The 20447-nt window shown below is 39.2% G+C and overlaps 1 protein-coding gene across 7 annotated transcripts in view; it reads left to right on the plus strand.

Annotated features, from left to right (window-relative positions):
- The window catches only part of znf469 (zinc finger protein 469), a 203880-nt gene that overhangs the window by 137284 nt on the left and 46149 nt on the right, over positions 1-20447 (plus strand). For 2 of the 7 annotated variants that reach the window (XM_083547511.1, XM_083547512.1), the window contains exon 1: positions 5752-5905. The exons of the other annotated variants lie outside the window; for them this stretch is intronic. The gene's annotated coding sequence lies outside the window, so the exon portion shown is untranslated. Of the gene's footprint in view, positions 1-5751; positions 5906-20447 lie in introns of those variants that run through there. 7 annotated transcript variants of the gene reach the window in all.

The raw sequence follows: 20447 nt of genomic DNA on the forward strand, positions 1-20447 counted from the left end.
GATATATATAGATATATATAGATATACATTAAATCTAAAAAGGAGGAAAAAATACTAATAATTATATATATATGCATACATTTATATATAATTTTAAACTCACTGCATAAAAAAGTGTTAATATTTCCTACCAGCGTTTTTGAGTGCTTTTATTACCTGCATAACTTGGCTTATAATGTGGCAGCCATGTTTGACAAGCAATAACATTAAAAAGAAAAAATCTTGGGCGTGCATCCCATAGCAGACAGGTATCAATGCAGCACAGTGTTCTTTCATTGCTTGTCTGGACTGGCATGCTTCTTGCCAGGAGAAAAGAGAAAAGGAGCAGATGTGATTGGAAACAATGACCTATGGGGGAACTCTTTAGGGAGTTCATTTAAACCTATAACTGATCTTATCTTCTGCTGTCATTCAAACTTACTGCATATACAACTAAACAAAAGCTTTTTTGGTTGTCATATATGTCATTGCCTTGTTTTTATTTTGGATACTTTTTTTATGATGAATCTACCTTGATTTCATTACTGACTATAAAATGTGTGTGTGTGTGTGTGTGTGTGTGTGTGTGTGTGTGTGTGTGTGTGTGTGTGTGTGTGTGTGTGTGTGTGTGTGTGTGTGTGTGTGTGTGTGTGTGTGTTTGTGTGTGTGAGTGAGGGGGTGGTATTATTGGAAGACTATGGACGTAGTGTTTTCTAAATGATAGACTTGTAAGGATTTTGTTGCAGTCATGTAAAGATTATTGAAAATTTAAAGGTGTTCTCATGGAAAATGGTTTGGGGGCAGAACTAAGTACCTGGGAATATGTTCACCTGCAGAACAGCATTTGAAAAGTTCATACCCAAGGCTACATCGTATGACACACTGGCAGTTTTAAAGAAATACATTTTCTCTTTAGGCGCAAACTGCATTACGTGTATTGACTGACTCTCGATGCTGACAAAAGCCTCTTAATAAAGCTTGTTGAAATCTATTCAGATTTGGCTATATGACTATATATGACTTCAAAGACATGAGCTACATCGTTAAATTTTAATACTAAACACTGCCCTGAATTACTGTCATTTTTTTTCTGGGTAAAGATTAATAATTTTTATTCCAAAAAGATTTGCTGAATGTTTCTTTCAGAGCGAATATAACTACATAATGCATTTCAGTATTCAAAAATAATCACATGCTTATGTTACTCCATATTTACCGTGTTTTAGTTATTGCCAGTGATCATGAGCTGTTGCATGCTGTATACGGAAACTATCAAGAATTTATGGAGTAATGTAAGAATGTGACTATTTTGATTACTGAAATATGCTGTTTACAGTAAGACAAACTGTTCCAACAATAACTCTCAAAACAGTAATGAAAAACTGTTTTCAGCCAGCTAGTCACATTACCATAAAGATAATGAAGCATATGTGACTGTATTGATCTATGGGACTGTATGTGAGTGTGTGTGAGAGTGAAGGTAAGTTAGTTTTAATTACTCTTCAGATCTACAAATTCCCCCAAAAATCAAAGCACACTCACAGAATATCATTAGATTATTTGTATTTTTTTTTGCCATGTTTATGTCATAGTTTAGTATGTTTATTATACCCTTGCCTGTGTCATAATGTGAGTGCACAGAAGAGAAAGACACTACAAGCAGATATTTCCACTCTTGGAAATGGAGGATGATGTGCATTTGGACTGAGATTGTGTTAAAGGATCCCTTCCACAATTTTGCTCCTGATCAGTTTCGCGGTTTTGGCTATAGAGTGGCACCGCATCTGCTGGTTTGTTTATGACATCTAGGTCATGTTTGTTTTCCCTGAAACTGCTGCTTCATCCAAACACAGCTAGCTGTGGTTTTTACTACCATTGAGCTTCATGAAGAGTTTATATGGCAAGTAACTGCTTTGAAAATTGGTGGCCAAAAGGACATGAAGTATTTGTTTCATGGTGTTCTTTTATCTAACTGCAAGATGTACTTTTCAGCTTGTGGAGCTGACATTTCCAAAAGTAGGTGTTGCTGGAGGTTTGCCATTTTTGCTGGTCAGGTATTCATTTCTATTGGCAGTAGTTGGGGTTTAAAGTTCTTGATTCCAAGTCAACACAGCAGCACAGCCCATAGTACACTCCTAGTTCAATAATCTGGCTTTCTGTCAGTGTGGAGTCTCCTAAATATTTTCACTTAAGCCAAGGTAATGCCTTCAAGGAAAAACTCAGTGAGACTTTACTGGACACAAGTGGGAGCCAGGCATTTTGATGCATTCCTCACATTTTGGAAAGAACTGTCAACATCATAAACTTGTCCATGAGGAAAAGCCTGTCATATGCAATAATGAAGGCCAAAGCACTGGAAAAATCTTCTTCAGTAATCGTGTTATCTGTTTTGCTGTGTTTTTTAAATGTATACTTCTGAGGCATTTTCCATGAACACTTGTCATCCAGAATATAAAGGGATTTGAAATAGCTTAGCACAGAATTGTTATATGGTCAATAGCCATACAGAATAAACAGACGGCGAGAAGTTTGGGCAAGAAGTTTGCTCAGGGCCACAATTGGGGCTTTGCTGACTTTAATTTATACAGTATGTATTAAAATGGATGTTTATATGAAATTTAGGAATCAAAGAAACACTTAATGTTTACTGAGAACTATCATGAAATAAATTATTTGTGAAATAAACTATTTTTTGTAGCAATGTTACTCTAGGAAAACTTTGCCAGACAGCAAATAAAGCTTCTTTTCCTAGCAAGAAGCTATAATAAGCATTGAGGCAGGTATTTATATCATAAATGTAGGGAAAATACTTTTCCTGGCCACAGAGAGTGGAAATTATAAGCAAAAATATGGCACACCTGTCAGAGCAGTGGTGAGCAAGATACACCAGGTTTCTTGCATTATATACATGTATTAACTGTCTCTTTGGCCATGCATTTAGAAATTTACACAAAAAATAAGAAAAAGAAACAGCAGCTTGAGATGAATGTGGTAAGAGACACAGAGTGCAAAAATAGAAATAATGAAGCACACTTAACCTGCTGTCTCATTCAAGTCCTTAAGTATTGAAGCAATGTTTGTTGATGTTGGTGTTCTGGTTTATGTTGCGGTTTATAGCTTATTTGTGTGCATACTCACAGACACGCACACACAAGACCCCGTGAGACAAAACCATCTCATCACCACTTTACTTTAGCTTGTCATATTTTGAAGAGGCCACTAATCCAGCAGACTGGTTGTAAACCAAAAGACATAAGAGAAAGAGTTTGCTTGCTCTGGAACTTTCATTACTAAGCCCATTCTGCTAGCTTCAATTCCGAAATCCCTGGTATCACATGTAGACATCAGTGCATGTTGTTTTCCTTCTTTCATTCATTCATTCATTCATTCATTTTTTCCCGCTTATCCGTAATTCGGGTCGCGGGGGCAGCAGTCTAAGCAGGCCCCCGCCTTCGACTGCTGCCCAATCCTCACAGCACCGTCCCTTACGGTCCCTCCTGCAGGTGGTGAGCCCACGGGAAGGCGGCCCCACGTCACTCCGACATCACGGGCCTTGATATTTCCCTCCTTCTTTATTCCTATTATTCAAATATGATCATTGGTCCACAAATTTGTTTTGGCACAGCTTTTACACTGAGGTGCCCTCCTATTTATCTGGGTTTGGGACTTGCACTGAGAGACCACTGGCTCCTTCCTGGATTAAAAAAAAAAATGATGAACCTCTTCCTTTGCCTTTCTCTTTTCCTTATTCCTGGCGTCTCCATCCCAGCATTCTCCTACCGATATACCCCATGTCCCTTCTCTGCACATGTCCAAAGCATCTCAATTAGGCCTCTCTCACCTTGTGTCCAAAACGTCCTACATGCACATCCCTCTAATAAACTTGTTTCAACTTGTTTCTAATCCTGTCCATCCTCGTCACTCCCAATGAAAATCTCAACATCTTCAGCTCTGCTACCTCCAGCTCCACCTCCAGTCTTTTAGTCTGTGCCACTGTCTCTAAACCATACAACATCACAGGTCTCACCACAGTCCTATAAACTTTTCCTTTCACTCTTGCAGATACTCTTCTATCACAAATCACTCCTGCTATCACTCTTCTCCACCCACTTCACCCTGTCTGCACTCTTTTCTTCACTTCTCTAACACACTCTCCATTACTTTGCACTGTTGACCCCAGGTACTTAAACTCATTCACCTTCACCACCTCTTCTTCCTGCAACTGCACCACTCCACTGCCCTCTCTCTCATTCACACACATGTACTCTTTCTTATTCCTACTGACTTTCATTCCCCTTTTCTCCAGCACGTACCTCCACCTCTCCAGGCTCTTTTCAACCTGCTCACTACTCTCACCACAAATCACAATATCAGCCACAAACAACATAGAACATCATAGAGACTCCTGTCTGACCTCGTCTGTCAACCTGTCCATTACCACTGCAAACAAGAAAGGGCTCAGGGCCGATGCTTGATGCAGGCCAACCTCCACCTTGAACCAGTCTGTCATTCCTATTGCACACTTCACTGCTGTCACACTGTCCTCATACATGTCCTGCACCACCCTCACATACTTCTGACACACCTGACTTCCTCATACAATACCACAACTCCTCTCTCGGCACCCTGTCGTACGCTTTCTCACAGATGGTCACCTCTTCTCTTAGCCTGGCTTCCACTACTCTTTCCCATAACTTCATGGTGTGATTATCAACTTAAATCTCCTGTAGTTACTGCAGGTCTACACATCTCACTAATTCTTAAAGATCAGTATCCATTCCTCAGGCATCCTCTCACCTTCCAAAATCTTGTTAAACAATCTTGTAAAAAACTCCACTGCCATCTCTCCTAAACATCTTCACGCTTCTACAGATATGTCATCTGGTCCCACCAACTTTCCACTTTTCATCCTTTTAATTGCTGCTTCAACATCTTCCTTACTAATCCTTTCCACTTCCTGCTTCACCATCTTCACACCATCAAACCTCGCTTTTTTATTTTCCTCATTCATCATTCATCATTTCCTCAACTTGTCAACAAATTAGTATTAATACATCTTTAGTTAATGTGATATATTTTTTAGATTTGACATTAACTCTTTGAAGCAGTACTAATCATGAAGCACAAGTGAAAAGAAAAGACAGAGTGAGTTAGTTTGTAAAGGTGACGGGTTGGTCATTGTTATGCTTATGAGAGGCTGACATCATACATAGAGCAGGAAAGAGGAAAAGAATTTTCAGCAGCTTGCTCTGGGAGTAATCCCCTTTAATAAACTCCATACAGGTGTGTTCCTCATACAGGTGCACAGCACAGAGAGAGAGAGAGAGAGAGAGAGAGAGAGAGAGAGAGTAAAAGAGAGAGAGAGAAATGGGGAGGAGGAGGAGGAGAGAGGGACGGAGATGTGCAGAGAGGGAAAAAGAAGACTGCAGGTAGAAGATTGAAGATAGGTGATTAATTGGAAAGAGAACGTGTTGAGCAGAAGGTGGGGAGAAGATCCATACATGGTAATGGCTGTGTCTCTCGTGCTTGTAGTGTAGAAGGAGAGAAAAAACTGTGTGTGCGCGTGTGTGTGTGTGTGTGCGTTTGCATGTGTGCATGTGTATATGGAGAGAGAGAGAGAGAGAGAGAGAGAGAGAGAGAGAGAGAGAGAAAGAGCATAAACACTGTGCTTCAATTAATTTTTTATTTTTTATTTTACCAGAGCATTTTTGTTGTTTTTTAACCTTTTTCTAGACTCCCTCACCTCCTCCTCCTCTTCCTCCCCCTCCCACTTTCAGCACTGGTGTGTAACAGGAGCCACACGATGAGTTGTGGATGAGAGGAGTCAGTTAGAAAGAGAGAAGGCAGGCAGCACGACACACGCACACGCGCACGCATGCACACACAAACTCACGTCGGAACTTAGAGTGGCCGAGCAGCGTGCAAGGTGAGAGTTAACACTTACTGCTTTATGTTTAAATGTGCTGACCACAGTCAATTGTAAACACCAGTGTATTCACTGATGACAGCAGTTTAAAACTTCAGATATGTGAATGTTTTGAGATTGTCCACTGATTTTTTGTTTCCTGATGGTTTATTGTATTTGCATATATATGAATTTCAGTGTGAGTGTTTGTATGTATGTGTGCATGTGTGTGCATGTGAGTTCTTGCAAGTTCATATAGCAGCTTTTTTTGCTTCACTTCTTCTAAAGTGTGTATGTCTTTAGTACTCATTAGCTGTCAATGACCACCATCATAAACATTGTGTGTGTTCTGCTGCACGTGTATAGTATTAGACACTACACGTGTTTATCATGCAACATTATAAAAAAATCTATTCATTTGCCTTAAGGGAAGGAAGTGAGGTTAAAAGATTTATTGTGAAACATTGCCATGATACTGGAAGGAAAGGCATCATTATAAGCAGTGGAAAGTTTGAGTGGTTTTGATTTTATGTCCTTTTTTCTACCTGCCATCTGGTTTAAACGGTGCAATACATGTCAGAGCAGTACAGGTTGAGTTGTATTTGTTTGCATTGTCCTATAGGTATTACATTTGACTAAGGGAGACTGATAGGAGAAAGAAATAAAAGTGCTTTGCTGTTTCCTCGGAACTACAAATAATGGTCAACGATCCATTAGAAGGGTCACCTGTAGCTCTGAGTCCTCCTGACGCTCTAACTGCTGTCCAGTGCACGAGGGAGCAAATCCAGATTAATCATATTCTGTTTCATTGTGTGGTTCTGATTTAATGCTTGCACATGATGCAAAAGCAGAACCTGTGTGGTACTTCGGTCACTCTGAGTGGACAGAAGCCAGTCCTGGAATTTCAGATATTTGTCACTGGCTCTCCGCCCTTTCACTCGCCTCACTCTCTCCAGCTCTCCCTCCTCCCTCTCTCTCCCCTGTGGCTCTTTCCACGGGAGCGTGCTCTGTCCTGTTGCTGTGTGTGTGTGTGTGTGTGTGTGTGTGTGTGTGTGTGTGTGTGTGTGTGTGTGTGTGTGTGTGTGTGTGTTTGCGTGTGAACGCCAGGACACCAAGTGCGTCTGTTTGAATTTGTAAAATAAACTCTTGGCACTCATATTTTTCAAGGCAAACAAGGTGAAATGCTTTCCTGTGCAGGTTTACTGTATACAAGCCACCAGTCGATTTTTTACCCATACTTGTCATGCGATTTGTGAGTGAACTTTCTGTGTCCATAGTTTCATACAGACATTGTCTGCATGATGAAAAGTGCGTGAAAACACAAGCAGCATGCCACATCTGGACTGGTTTTGCCCATACAGGTCTATGGGTACTGCGCTCCACTAGATACATTAAAAAGAATTGTTGTATAGTCATTTTTTGAGCAGCGACTGTGGTATGTATTTGAGCTAAAGGACATGTACGTCTGCAGGGAGTTGCTTAATGGAAAAAAGGGTCATCTAGGTGTTTTTTTATACTCGTTCTTATCTTATACTTGTTTTGTCATGGCTTTTTGATTTGTGTGAGTGTAACATAAATCTGGGCAGGTCTCAGGTGACAGCCACTCCCACACATCACTGACACTGTGATAGACTATGTGATAGATATGTGATAGACTGAACACAACAAACCATACCTGTGGCAAGAATGATGAAATATAGATATTAGTGGTTTCATGATTTTGAATTGCCTCGACTTTACATTTGTGTGTTTAAATCATTTTAAGTGTTATTTTTATGTGTATGGCATCTGCTTCTAAGTTTTATACTGCCTAGTAAAACAATGTGTGCTATTATGTGAATTATATTTATAGGTTTTGTAGTAAAGATACCACAACAAAACTGGAGTTGTGCGAATGAGACATTTTTTTTAAATATTGAATTAAATGCTAGTTACTTCAATTTTAGTGGTCCTTAAGTACCTCTGCACTGCAGATTTTGTTGTTTTCACTTCTCTAACAGTGTGCGTCCACACGCAAGACTGTAATGCAGCATCCTGTTCACTGCAGTGGAGAGCTGCGTCGCATGTGTGCCGTGCGTTGCGGTTGTGGCACGCTGAAATCAACAAACTTTGAAGGATTGCTTTTAATAAACTTAACAGAGTAGTGCAAAGCTTGTCAATTTATTGCAGTTTTTGAAATACCTCAATGTCATTGCAAAATTAAAACCATTTTAATGTTTGTGAGGTTTTTTACTTTGCCAATGCAGCTGAGAATACCAGATTGTCAGCAAAATCGCTGAGGCACATTGAGATTAAATAAAACACCAGCTTGTTTATAATGTTACTTTCCCCAAAATAATTGATATTGTTAGATACTGTTTACTTCATTTCCTAACCATTTATTCCATATCCATTTCATCAGCAAGCAGTAAAATGGAGCAAGACATACACATCTCAGGCACATTAACAAGCCCTTCCTGAGTCTACTTCCTGAGCACTACAACTTCAGAGTTTTCAATTTAAAAATAATGAGCATGTCTTTCCAGGAAAACAAAGTTAGTTACAAAGAATATTTTATGAAGAACTCTGAAGCTGTTGACAGTAAGAGCAATGTACAGAAGCAAGAAGTGAAGGCCTTACTGTGTGTAAACATGTCTTTGAGAGACATGAGAGTGTCAGCTATCACAATCGTGCTACACTGAGGGTATATGAGGCTCAGAAGATTGTTGGGTAAGTTGCAGGTGCTGGCTGAATGCTGTTGGTGCATTGGCTATATAATAGCTGAAGCTGGCTGGGTTTGGTGCTAGATGTTGTGTGGGAGTGCAGAGTGCTGCAGGTTGTTTGCACTTGTTTTCCTCTCTGATGGAGACAGTTTTAAATCTTTGGGATGGACTACATCAAGCATCTAGTAAATTAGAGATAATCAGAAGCATGTGGAAGTCACACACAAACACAGAGAGAAAGCAAGTGCTTCTATCATTAACGCATAATCAAATCTCTCAAACTCATTGTCATATTCAGTCATTGTTTCAGATTTACTATGAAATATGTCTCTGTTTGTTCTTTAGGGAAAAAACGTGCCATTTTAAAGATTGCTTAATGTCAACACAGACTTTTTGTTTTTGATGTGGTAAATATGTCATCTTTTATATGTATATGCAGTCAGTCATAGAGCACACATGTTTCATATTTCTACAATCACAATGTGCACATTGCACTTGTTTTTCTAGACAGAGCTTGCTATGGGCTCATCATGGGGTATCAACCAAGATCAGACTTAAAGCGTGTGTGTATATTTGTGTGAGTGTGCGTGTGTGTGTTTAGCCCAAATATCTAAACCAAGGTCTAAATGAATAGGATGATATGACAAATATGGCAGCAGTTATCTATATGACCATGGAAGAGGACATGATAGGTAAGAAAGGGATTATCTTCCTGTGTAAAGCAAGTTCATCTAACTATAACGCCTTGATCAGTTTTGAATGTAGTCCAGTATAGAATGGGAGAATGATGCTAAAATAACAATTCTGTGAACTAGGTCTTTGTATTTATTTGCTGCTCTATTAGCATTTCAGTGCAATTTTATCATTGTTACATTACATAATCATAACCATATTATTCATTTAATTATCAACTTTATTACCGTCATTTTTTATTGTTTTCGACATGGATTGCAATAATTTTTTATATTTAAATTTTTTAAGTTCACATTTTGTATTGCACCTTTTTTTTGGTGGGGAGCGCGGGGTCTATATGGTGGGGTTCTATACATTTTATTAAAAACACAAGTCAATTTGACAACCTCAACGTGTAAACTAAATATGAGTAATTTTAATCATCCGAACGGGGATCCCAGAAAATCAACTTAACCATGTGTGAAACCTGACTCTGAATATTTCCCCACATAAATATTGATGTAACTTTCAAACTTAAGTCCCGGCTTCTGAATACGGCTCTTTGTGCATGGCTGCTGCATGTACTTGTGAATTCTTTCTATGTTCTATTTACCTTGTGCACTTTTGATGTATTGACTTGATATCTGTATATTTAACCCCTTGCAAATATGTGTGTGTGTGTGTGTGTGTGTGTGTGTGTGTGTGTGTGTGTGTGTGTGTGTGTGTGTGTGTGTATACGCATCACTACACTTACATTCTGTTTTGTGCATTGCGCTCTTTTTTTTTCCAAGTCATCTGCGTATAACTGGGGCATTATTGTTCTTGGACTTAAACACCAGTTCTGTTACTTGTCCACTTCGAAGGCATCTGTCATGGCATGCCGCAATAATTTGAGGTTGCTGAATCTGTATAAAAAAAATTGAAACTTGGTTATGAGCCAGGGTACTGTGGGCCAAAAAGTTCTCAGATTTAGTTTCTCTGCATATGGTATAGATATTTGTGTATGATATGTAGTATCGCATGTTACTTGCATGATTGCGACTGTGTTTGTGTGTGGCACTTCTAGTGTGTATTTATGGTGTATTTGTCTAATGTGTGTTTGTGGGCTAATTAAGCCACTGTGGGTTGATAACCTGTGTTTATTTGCCTTGTGCTTCAGGGTGGTGTGATAAAGAATCCTCATCTGGTTTACTTCTTCCTCCAGACAGGAATTATGGTCTCCATACCTGGGGGAAGAGAAAAGAACAGAGAGGGAGGGAGAGGGGCAGGAGGGACTAGTAGTAGGCTCTTTGCTCTCTAGGCACTTGACTTTATGCGTTTAAAGTTCTTGCCTTGGGGGAACTGTCCAGCCTACCTCCTATATCAATAATGTGCTTCTTATGATGGCAGTAAAAGGAACCTCACCCTGCACAGTAGGAGAGAGAGAGAGAGAGAGAGAGAGAGAGAGAGAGAGAGAGAGAGAGAGAGAGAGAGAGAGAGAGAGAGAGAGAAAGGAAGTAAAAAAAGAAAACAGTTGACTGGCTCCAGACTCCATCCTCCGCTCTCACCCGAATTAGACGCCTTCCTGCTGAGATCATGTGGCAGAGTTGAGAGAATGTGGAAAGGCATGGGCAACCACAAAAACCCAAGCCTCGGACACACTCACGCACACACACTCACTCAAGTGGCACAAACACAGCTGTATATGTGTGTGTGAGAATCACAGGGAGAGCAAACCATGAGAACACAACAGGGACAGATTTTCAGTCTCTGACCTTACAACACACATCTGCACAGTTCTCACTGCTTCTACTTGGCCAGTTCCATTAGATAAAAGACCTTTGATGTTAAGCATTATGTCCCAAACCATTTCTGAATTTTTCTCTCAGAATCATTCAGGAAATGCCAATTAATCATCTGGGATTCTCTTGTATCTTGTGTCTAGTCACTGCAACTCTGGGTAGGTAGTGTGTTTTTTGTCCACTTTATACACCAGTCATGTATGTAGAAATATTTTTGTCCTACACACACATATGTAGAATATATATAGAGAACCTCTCTCTGGAGTTACACATAAGCAGGCAGCTTTGGCATAACTATGAAGGATTCGTGTATGCACATACACTTTTGAGATAGCTCATATGAGAACATAAAAGCATTGACAGTAACAAGCAGTTGTTTCTGAGAAAGTTACATGTATATAACAACTGATTATTTAAAATTGTGATATAATAGTTACACCATTATCAGTAAAATCATTGTAAAATCATTGATTATGTTGTTTTAGTGGCATCTGGTTTGATAAGCCTAGGCTTCAAGTGAACAGCCAGTTCTTTAAGGTGATGTTGGAAGTAGGAGGAAACGGGCAAGTTATTTTGACAAGAATAAATCTATGATGGCTGGATGGCAAGGGCAGGACATCTCCAAAACTTTAGGTCTTGTGGGGTGTTCCTAGTAAACAGCGGTTTGTACACACTAAAATTGGCCCCAGGTTTATGTATATGAAACCACCCAAGGGGTGTCTGTTTGCCCAGGTGTGCTCTGATTGACCTGAGTTATAGCTCGGATAGTCCACTCTTGGTTTGAGCCCTGGGCTTTGTCTGTGAAGACTGCATTTAAATTTTACAAAAGATAAACCAACATGACTAGAGAACCATCTATGAGAGAAGAAAAAAAGAGAATTGATCAGAGCCATTACATAAGCATTGGGAATAGCAAATGAAACAATTTGGAATGTTTTGAAAAGGAAAGAAACCACTGTAGTACTAACAACCAGGTATCCAGCAGTCCAGCCAAGGAGGAGTTGATGACAGAATCATCGTGAGCTGTAAAGAAACATGATAAAACAACATTAAGTGACATCACCAACAACCTCCACAGGGCAGTGGTGAATGTCTGATGCTTGTTAAGCATTAGACGTTACAATATTTTTGCTCACCTTCAGAATGCGTGGTCATTTCTCAAAGTATAGATCTTGATTTAAATATCAGGAAGTGAAACCTTAAATTATGATCTATCTTTTCACATTTATATTTTCATCTTATTATATCTGTAGTGTATAGCAAACAAATCAATGGGCCTTACTGTTTGAGTATTGTTGTAGGAGATTGTTTATTTTTAATATAAAATCAGTCAAATTCTTTGTTAAATATTAAATAGTTTTAAATAATATCATAGTAACAAGCCATAGTCAGCAGCCAGCCAAATAGTTCTCACTGGTTAAAGAGCTGTGTTTTGAGAGTCGAAGCTCAACATGTCTGCTGTGCTCTCTGTAAACTTCCCTGTATTTTGTGCCTGGGTGTATTCCTGCAACTTGTATGGCCAGATGAGCAATGCATCACCCAGAGGTTAGTCCCCCTGGCTGCTCACCAAGTGTGTCACCCACCTACGCATGTACACACACACACACTGAAAAAAAAATCTTTGACCTGCATTCTTAGACACTGAGATTGATGAAAACGAGTGCGTATGGAAAGGAAATGGCACATGCAGCTGATTCTGTCTGCCGGAATGTATGTGTGCATGACGCATTATTGCTTGGAGAAGTCCATGACCTCTCAGTTGCATACATGCAACTTGACATTGTTTGGCCTCTTCTGAAATTGGGCACACATTAGTATAAATTATTTTTAAGTGAATTGTTTTCATCAAAGTGAGACTGACTGTCCACGGTGAGATTTTGTTACAGCCAGATTGAAATATCGATTGTGCAAAATGCCTGAGATTTGCAATGTAATTTTTAGCATAAATTCAAGATAATAAGCAGTGACTCCTTGTTTATTAAATTGTTGGAGTCTTAATTCCATAAGTATACAGTATGTCGTAAAAAAATTAATTTTTACATTAACAATCGATTATTCTACCGATTAGTGCGTCCATCGATCAATCGTGCTTTTTCTCCATTAAAGAGCAAAGCTAAATAAACTACAGAAAATAAGACAGGTCTTTTAAAATGAACAAGTCATTTGTTTCCTTTAATAAAAAAGAAAAATTAACATAGATTTAGCTGAAATTTAAAAACTAAACCCATTTAGTGCAAATAAAAAAATCTATTTCAAATTACTTTAAAAAGGTAAATGCACTTTTTGGTGGGTTTTTGTGTTTTGGTTTAAAATTATCCCAAACTCTGGAAACTTTCTGTTGTGTTCTTTGGCCTGAATCTTCTCCTCGCCCCTCGCTGTTTTCTCTCCGTTCCTCCATTTTTCATTCTGCAGTGTCTTCTGTGTTTACCTGTCCAGGGGACTCATTTATAAACATTGCGTACGCACAAAACGAGGCTAAAAACGTGCGTACACCACTTTCCATGCAAAGGTTGTGATTTATAAAAAACAAACTTAACGGGAGAAAAGTAAGTAAGTCAATTTTAACCCCTGCGTACGCACAACGTGGAAACACAGAAGGCGAGAAGGGAAACTGGCGACACGGATAGCGCACACAATCTTTGCGTGGAAAGTGGCCTACACACAAAACGGGGCTGGAGACCCCAGAGCTCTCCAGAGTTTAGCGGATGTGCGTCAGTAAATAAGTAAGTGCTCCGTGTGTAGTTACATGGACTAAACGATGCTTTTTTTGTATTCGAATTACTCAAGTTACTCGAGGGATCATTTGGGCCCTACACGTGTATGCACATGTAAGGATGTGTGCTTTTGTGTAAGCGTGTACTCATATGACTACTTGTGACTGTGCTTCTGCCTATCCTCTCTCAGCATGTCTGATTAAATGTGACCAGTGCAAAATGTGATTCCATGAACTTTCTGCCTGTGCATATGGAGATACGTATGCTCATGTGTGTGTGCGTGCGTACGTGTGTGTGAACTTAGATCCAGCCCTCAAAGAATAGATGAAGAAGTAAGTTGAAAAGCGAGGAAGTGACCTCTGATCTGCATAGTTTTGCACTGTTGCACTGTTGCAATTTGTCTCATTTAGCCGATGTCAAACATGATCAGGATTAATGTTGGGGCAGGGGACTAGATCTGAATCAACATGATTGCGATCTTGAAGGTTTTTTGATAGCTTTTAGGAAAACGTTGACTGGAAGGTTATCCAGTGTATGTATGCGTTTGTGTGTTTTGAGTGTGCAATGAAGGGGCAGGATAGGATACTGACCATTTAATAGGTTCAAAGATGAGAGTGCTGATGGGACTTGGAGTTGGTTAACAATGTAAAGTTTGACTGATGTGCTGAATTGGGAGCGGAACACGTGTGTGGGTTTATACTGAGGATGCGTGACGTATGTTTTCTTTGGGGCAAACGAAGTGTGGTGGCTTTGCAAAATCAGCACTGATGTGCAAAAGAACAATGAGAGAAAGAGAAAACAAAAAAGGAAAAGAAAGAGAAGACGAGCATGATGCCACCATCTGCTTGCCACATGCAAAGCCTGCAGCACCTCTATAAATCTCAGATGCGCTCAGCAATGCAGAGTCACATTCCACCAGGCAAGAACTGAGCTCGATACCGCCAACTAAGCACGGAGCCCAACTTCTATACATATAGGGATAACGGGACATCAGTAGGGCATTTAACTGCATGAAGAGCAAACTGCTAAAATCTGTGTTTAATGGGTAAATTGTGGCTTGGCTTAAATGTTTCATGAATATACTGTTTATAAACCCCTTCCAAATTTCCTTTAAAAAAAAAAATAAAAAACTCCTTTCACTACAAACCTTCCCCCATCAGCATTCCCTGATTCACTACCACACTCTACGCCAGGCTAACGGCTCTTCAAGCTGTCACCTCTGGCTGCCTTTCACAGGTCAGGGTCAGAGAGGTCGTCAAAGAGCCAGTGGAGGAGAATGTGCAGAAGATTTGGGATTTCCTGTAGTCTACACATGGCCCAGAGTGGTTGTTATGGTGATCCTCCTTCTTAACCGTTTGTTTTGACAGTACAGAATTAACACTACTTGTTTCTTTTCTTCAATCCTGCATCATCACAGACAGCTCACATTGTCTGCTATTATGTAGACTCTGACACTTGCCTTGCGTACAGAAATGTGCGGTCATAATGGTAACGTGACAGTAGACTTCTCAGAGCCCATCTGGACTTCAGTATGGTCTACATGTGGCGTCCTAGGCAGAAGATCAAATCTCCAGCTCGCCGAAATGTTCAGCCTCTTGGTTTATGTGCTTGTTCTATATAAGGTCAGATCAGTTAGTTTAAACCTGGCTGGTGATTATTATTTTTTTTTTTTATTAAATATTTTTTGAATTATTTGCCAAACATCTCAAATTCTGGCAGCTATCAATAAAATATCTGCTCAGTGGAAAGACTGTAGTCTCTGTGGCACCCCAGACTCATTAGATGTGGATCACCAACATGCAGCTAATCAGTTCAAGAAGATATCTCTAGTTTCCTGTCAGTCAAGATGGGATTAAATCAAAAAGCTTCCTTTCAGGCATTTAGTCCTAGGCAGTGTGGGTGCAAGTGCATGTGAAGGGAACTCTAGAGAAAGACTATATTTGACTTTAATAGCTATCTACATATATATATAATTGGTATACACACGTTAGAAGCATTACAAAATCCATTTACTTTAGTCATCTTTATTGCGGGTGAACAAGATGAAATAGTCGTTGTACATTGTCTATTATTTTACATTTTAGCTTTACTTTCTACTGATTTATTTATAGTTTAGTGTAAATGCAGATGCATTAGAATCCCTCACTATTGATAGTTTATCTGAATCTGCACCATGGATGATGCATCCTAGTGTCACTATTTTGTTGTTAGGTAGCACTTTATAAATATTATTGCCATAAAAATGCAGTTCTTGATTAATATCTCAAGCTGTCCTAGTGTACAGCCTTTTACAACATAAGAACTGTCATGACAAAAGATGCATTGATTATAGTCATTTATATAGTCACCCTGATTTTTATTATGGTTAAATACTTAATAGGTCTTACAAAATAAACCAAAATATGGAAACATTTCTTTACAAATATTTGGAAACTTGCAGCTTTGTTACAAGAGAGGCAGGGAAATGGCCCTCAATTAAGGTTAGTTGGTTAGATTGCTATCCTTAAGATGTGGAGCCACTTATTCTAGGCTTGGGTTTGATTTCCTGGAAATTTTGATAAATCGAAATCATCTTGCTGAAAAGTAAAAAAATGATATAATAACATGGTCGGCAAAGATGATTCACCACTAATTTCATGTTCCCTCTTAAGAGAAAAGTACACCGGGGTGCATTTTGCCCCACTCGAGTGGTGAATGGGAGCTTTTAGCCAGTAGCATGGCCCAAATATGACATCATTGCACTGCTATGTGGTCAGTGAATAAAGAGAAAGGTTCCAGAAAAAGCACGTGAAAAATGGAGCTGATGGAGAACCAGCAAAAATTGCGTCTTATTATTATTCATTTATCACGGCCAAAGAGTGGGACAGCCTGAGTTCTGGCCCGAAACTGTGCTGACTGTGCGGGAAGAGGGCGGCACAGGCCAGTTAGTTCTCCATTAGAGATTCCGAAACCCTGCAGTGCTGGAAAAGATTGAAAAACACACTGTGATTAGCAGTGCTGTCCGCAACCGTTAATGTGGCCTGTTGTTGGAGAGTCAGAGAGGCGGCACACTCCTTCCACTCAAAAGGAAGTGATTGGGAATGATGGTTGGAGTGATTCGCTGAGGGGATGTGGAGAGTTTAGACAGAAAACAAAAGACCATTAGCAGGATTCGTAGCTGCACAAAGTTAGTGTCATCATAATTTGTGCACATTCGTAAACTATTAAAACCTATACTTAACCCAATGAAAACAGATATGTTAACATAAAGAGAAGACACATGCAGATGATCGTGGAAAATAGTATGCTAATTCTGCTTTAACCAAAAACCTGAAGCAAACCTCTTCACTGTTTTTTACCCTTCTTATGTGGCAGCATAGTGCATGTTTGGTTTGTAGTAGATTTCTTTGTACAGTAGATCACGGGAATTATTTTATCCTCTTTGATTATTTAAGAAGCATACAAATTAGTCTGGACCACATTTTGGGAACCATTACCTAACATTTTGTGCAATGTAAAGCACACACAACAATATGCCATGCTGTTCCAGCCATGCAGTCCATTCTAGCAGATAGAGTAATAACAGTACAGAGTTAATGCACAATGCTTAACTTAAAAGTTCATGGCCGAGACATCACACTCTCAGATTTCTTGATCTCGGTAATGTAATGAGAGCATATGGGGTGTTCTGTCATGTGTTTATTTCTTCTCTATCTCACTTTTTTCTTCTGCCCTTCAGTTTTTTTCCCTCTTTTTGCCTTTCATCCTGTGCCAAAAAAGTCTTTGGACATATATACGATGGTGTGTCTGTGTGTGTGTGTGTGTGTGTGTGTGTGTGTGTGTGTGTGTGTGTGTGTGGTGGGGGGTCACCTCACATAAAGGAGAACAAAAAATGGAAAGAAAGCAGGATAATTTTGGAAGAATATGGCTTGTATTAATGCGGGAATATTGCTTTACCTCATCTGAACTAAATTATACAACTGAACTCTGTGTCCTCAGTGCTCAGGCTGACAGCCACACTTGTCCCAGATGGGCAAGGATCTGCTGATCCGTCATATCTGTCACTTTGGCAACAGCAGTACAGAACTCTGCGTCAGAGAGCTCAGAAATTTCGCTGTGATTCAATCTCTTTCTGAAAGATCACACAGATAAACTGACAAAATATTTGGTTGTGGTCAGTTAACATGGTCAGTATCCACAGCTCCAACGACATTTGGCAGAGTCCACAGTGTCCAAGAAAGTTTGATTTCCTTAGTCCTGCATTCTCTGTCTCTGCACTGTTTCCTTCTCCTAGGATTCTATCCTCAAAACAAAGGTATTATAATAAAGAAGACAGAAAACAGAGGCCATGCATTTATTGCAAAGATTATAAGTGTATCAGTATGTCTGTACTAAATTACAGGATATTATAGGGCTGAAAGCCAATTTAATATAAAGCAAAGAGTCTGGAGTTTTTACATTTGCCTCTTTGACAATTTTATTGGTCTTCCTCATATCAACCACAAAGTAAATTTAGCAGTGAAATAAATGCTGCAGTTAGTATTGAATCTTCGCTGAAGCTGCACACATGCTTGGCAGGGATTGAACTTTTTATTGATTTAGAGTGTGAGAGTGCGGTCATGTTAGTGTGACATAATTAATATGAAATTTACAAACGATTACACAAACTTACCACACTACATAGCAGAATTTAGATCTGGTGATGCGTATAAAAATTCTACAACTCCATCAGAGGTCAGAAGAGACTTCTTTCCATAACAGACATCTGAGCACTTTACAAGACAGACATCACCGATGATATATTCGAACCCATTACTCCTCATGAAAAACAAGCATAAATTACAGAGGTGTTACTGCAGGTCAGATAAGGAATTTAGGGCATGGATCATGACTCTTAAGTGGGATTGGAATTGAACTCCATATACCTTGTGGGTATGATGCGGAAGGGTGTCTTGTTTGTACATGTAGCTGAGAAAGTGGACTGAGATCCTACTTCTATCTTCTTAAAAGAGATAAATGACTTTTACAGGAATTTAAAGATACACAAGATGATTAATGATCGTGAGTTAAAGAATTTAAGACTTTTCATTGTGAATAACATCAGCAGCATATCTTGTGAGTAAAGCATTTTTTTCAACCTATATACTTAATATAAGTATCTACTTGAGTTGAATGAGTATATACTTAATTAAATATTTACTTAATTAAATTGCTTTACTAATGCTATAATTTATAACTGTAGCAGGTCTGGTTCAGGGGCAGAATTTCCTTCCTGCTTTTTGTTTGAGATACAGCACAGACCTGTTCTGTCTCTCCACGGCTGTGGGAGAGGAGAACGCACCACAGATAGGGGCACCTCAGGGCGGATACACGTGGTTTTACATGCAGACTGGCATTATCTGTGTGTCTCTTGTCCCCAATCAAAGGACGGGACACTAAATATACACCATGAAGCCTTCCCAGGCTCCTATGGGCTCCAGCAACGTAGCCACCACTTGGGCCTTTGGCCAATGACATTGCCTCCGACCTCTTCAGAAAGTATTTTAAGGTCAATTACAGGGTGCACTGACTTCTGATGGCCTACTGCTTTTTAAAAGGCCTTATATTAAAGGTTTATGTGGAAGTCTCGGACAGAGTTGCCTTCACTAAGCCACAGACCATTGTTACCGCATACCCACACACAGATCCACTGAAGACAGTATGTGGGTGTGTGTTCATAAGCCTGTGCACATACCGTATGAAGTTGAAAGAAAGACAATGTGTCTGAGTTCACTTAGTCTACCATATGGTTTGTATGTTGTGTTCATCTTGGCAAGTATGTATATGGTGCTTACTGTGAGATTTTTTTCACAATCATTCTACTTAAATTACACCAGACCAAACTATGAAAATACATGCTGTCATGATTTCCAGTAAGTATATATATCTGCCTCTCCAGCATAGCAATGCAAGACATGGAGATAGTCTCTTACCGTCTTTTCACCTACGAACACAGACCCTAACAACAGTATTTGTTAATAGAAACATTTTTAAATACTCAAAATCAAACTTCCAATTAAAATTTAGCATTTCTTATTTATTTAGAAAATAAATTTGTATAATTACTCATAGGCTAATGGATGTGATTAAATAAACTCATGTTATATATATAATTTTTCTTTGGTTCTTTGATTGCGTAATTGCTGAAACTTGATGTCTAGTTATCAATCACATTCCTGCAATTGAAACAGTTTCTAAAAATGTTTTTCATGCTACTATTGCTTAGGTATGTCCAATTTCATTACCGGTAGATTTTGAAATAAATTTAACTTAATTTTTCTCAGTCAGATAGGCACCATCAAAAAAAAGGATTTTATTTCTCATGAAAACCAGAGGGTTTTTTATTTTGATTTGTAACAATGCCTTATTATTAAGGAAGAAATATAGCAACTAGTAGACTGCAATCTTTTTATTAATGTAAAAGACCAGGATGATCATTCTCCACTGCACTTAAACCGACCCACTACTGAACACATAACAGCTCCAGGCCCCTGGGTATGCACGCTGCAGGGAATCCTCAATACAAATACAAAAAAAACCCACACAACCCATATCCTGGAAAGATACATTGCTTGGTCATCATGTATGGTAGTCCCAGAGTCTCAGAGCTCAAGATTTTATAGCACATAGTGAAAACAGCTCACAGAGTCAACGCCCCCTTACAAACTAAGGGAAC

The sequence above is a fragment of the Silurus aristotelis genome, assembly GCF_946808225.1.
Source record: "Silurus aristotelis genome assembly, chromosome: 7".
Taxonomy (NCBI): Eukaryota; Metazoa; Chordata; class Actinopteri; order Siluriformes; family Siluridae; genus Silurus; species Silurus aristotelis.